The sequence below is a fragment of the Ascidiella aspersa genome, chromosome 5 (assembly GCF_963924565.1).
Source record: "Ascidiella aspersa chromosome 5, kaAscAspe10.2, whole genome shotgun sequence".
NCBI classification, from domain to species: Eukaryota; Metazoa; Chordata; class Ascidiacea; order Phlebobranchia; family Ascidiidae; genus Ascidiella; species Ascidiella aspersa.
In genome coordinates, this window is record NC_139451.1 from 9,655,097 (window position 1) to 9,657,596 (window position 2,500).

General features: G+C 55.8%; 2 non-coding genes across 2 annotated transcripts; both read right to left on the minus strand.

Annotated features, from left to right (window-relative positions):
• Positions 1–204: 204 nt before the first annotated feature.
• Positions 205–358, minus strand: LOC146142865 (5.8S ribosomal RNA). The gene has a single exon (XR_014500451.1). It is a non-coding gene; the product is annotated as a 5.8S ribosomal RNA (ribosomal RNA).
• Positions 359–605: 247 nt separating this feature from the next.
• LOC146142866 (small subunit ribosomal RNA) lies at positions 606–2,416 on the minus strand. Its single transcript, XR_014500217.1, has one exon. It is a non-coding gene; the product is annotated as a small subunit ribosomal RNA (ribosomal RNA).
• Positions 2,417–2,500: the final 84 nt, after the last annotated feature.

The window sequence follows — 2,500 nt, forward strand, 5'->3', positions numbered from 1 at the left end:
GGCGCCGCGCGCCGCCGCGCACCTCGATTCCCGCCCTTGAGCCGCCAGCCGTTGGCCTCTTCGAGGTCGACTCGCCGCCGCCGCGCGGGATTCTGGTCGCGATCGTCGCGCATCGTGCCGTGCTGTCTTGAGCGGGACGGGCGCTCGCGCGTCCGACGCCGCAGCAGCCGCGCGGAGAAATCCCCGCGCGGAACGTTTGCAACGCGACCCTGAGGCGGGCGCGGCCCCGGGATTGACCCGAGGCCGCAATTTGCGTTCAGAACGTCGATGCTCAATGTGTCCTGCAATTCACACTAATTCACGCAGCTAGCTGCGTCCTTCATCGACTCACGAGCCGAGTGATCCACCGCCAAGAGCCATCCACGATTGTTTCGCTCGCACAGTGCCTCGCACTATAGGGTGACAAAATAGACCGCGCCGAGCGGTCGGCCAGGCCGACGCTTGAAGCCGGAGCGCGCGGCACCGCGGCACTCGACGCGCAAACATTACCGGGTGACCGAATCGCCGGCCGGCGCGCCGCTCCTCGCGGGTCGGGCGCCGGGTAGCAAAGACTTTTTCTCTCGCTTGTCCGAGTTTCGCGTTCGCCGAAGCGTTTGCGAGACCGTTAATGATCCTTCCGCAGGTTCACCTACGGAAACCTTGTTACGACTTTTACTTCCTCTAAATGATCAAGTTAGATCGTCTTCTCGGACGCCGGCTCGACCGTTGCCGGCCGCGCCAGGTCCAATCGGAGGACCTCACTAAACCATTCAATCGGTAGTAGCGACGGGCGGTGTGTACAAAGGGCAGGGACGTAATCAACGCGAGCTAATGACTCGCGCTTACTGGGAATTCCTCGTTCAAGGGAAATAATTGCAATTCCCTATCCCTAGCACGACCGGGGTTCAGCGGGTTACCCAGACCTGTCGGCCAAGGCGAGCACATGCTGATCCGGTCAGTGTAGCGCGCGTGCGGCCCCGAACATCTAAGGGCATCACAGACCTGTTATTGCTCAATCTCGTGTGGCTAAACGCCACTAGTCCCTCTAAGAAGTTAGACGCCGACCGATTGGGTCGCGTAACTAGTTAGCAAGCCAGAGTCTCGTTCGTTATCGGAATTAACCAGACAAATCGCTCCACCAACTAAGAACGGCCATGCACCACCACCCACAGAATCAAGAAAGAGCTCTCAATCTGTCAATCCTCACTGTGTCCGGGCCGGGTGAGATTTCCCGTGTTGAGTCAAATTAAGCCGCAGGCTCCACTCCTGGTGGTGCCCTTCCGTCAATTCCTTTAAGTTTCAGCTTTGCAACCATACTTCCCCCGGAACCCAAAGACTTTGGTTTCCCGCAAGCTGCCGGAGAGGTCGTAAAACTAACGCCCCCCGATCGCTAGTTGGCATCGTTTATAGTCAGAACTAGGACGGTATCTGATCGTCTTCGAACCTCTGACTTTCGCTCTTGATTAAAGAAAACATTCTTGGCAAATGCTTTCGCAGTCGTTCGTCTTGCGCCGATCCAAGAATTTCACCTCTAACGGCACAGTACGAATGCCCCCGTCTGTCCCTCTTAATCATTACCTCGCGCTCCGAAAACCAACAAAATAGAACCGAGGTCCTATTCCATTATTCCATGCACCATTATTCAGGCGAATCGCCTGCTTTGAACACTCTAATTTTTTCAAAGTAAACGTTCCGGCCGCCGCCGACACTCAGTCAAGGGCACCGGCGGAGAACCGGAGGTGAGGCCAGGACGGCCAGTACACGCCTTGCGACGGACCGGCCGCCTGCGCCCAAAATCCAACTACGAGCTTTTTAACCGCAACAACTTAAATATACACTTTTGGAGCTGGAATTACCGCGGCTGCTGGCACCAGACTTGCCCTCCAATGGATACTCGTTAAAGGTTTTAAAGTGTACTCATTCCAATTACAGGGCCTCGTTTAGAGTCCTGTATTGTTATTTTTCGTCACTACCTCCCCGCGTCGGGAATGGGTAATTTGCGCGCCTGCTGCCTTCCTTGGATGTGGTAGCCGTTTCTCAGGCTCCCTCTCCGGAATCGAACCCTGATTCTCCGTTACCCGTAAGAACCTCGGTAGGCCAGTACCGTACCGACGAAAGTTGATAGGGCAGACACTTGAATGATCCGTCGCCGGTGCGAGACCGTGCGATCCGCAAAGTTATCCAGAGTCACCAAAGGTTGCGGGCCGAAGCCCGGTCGGTTTTTGGTCTGATAAAAGCACGCCTCCCGCGAGGTCGGCGCTTCACGCATGTATTAGCTCTAGCATTTCCACAGTTAACCACGTAAAACGTACGATCAAATGAACCATAACTGATTTAATGAGCCATTCGCAGTTTCACTGTACGAGAGCTCGTACTTAGACTTGCATGGCTTAATCTTTGAGACAAGCATATGACTACTGGCAGGATCAACCAGGTAGCTACTTTAGCGTAGCCCCGAAAGGCCGACGAAGGAGGCGCCGCTGATGCGGCGCCGTCGCTCGGTCGATGCGAAACCCGAAGG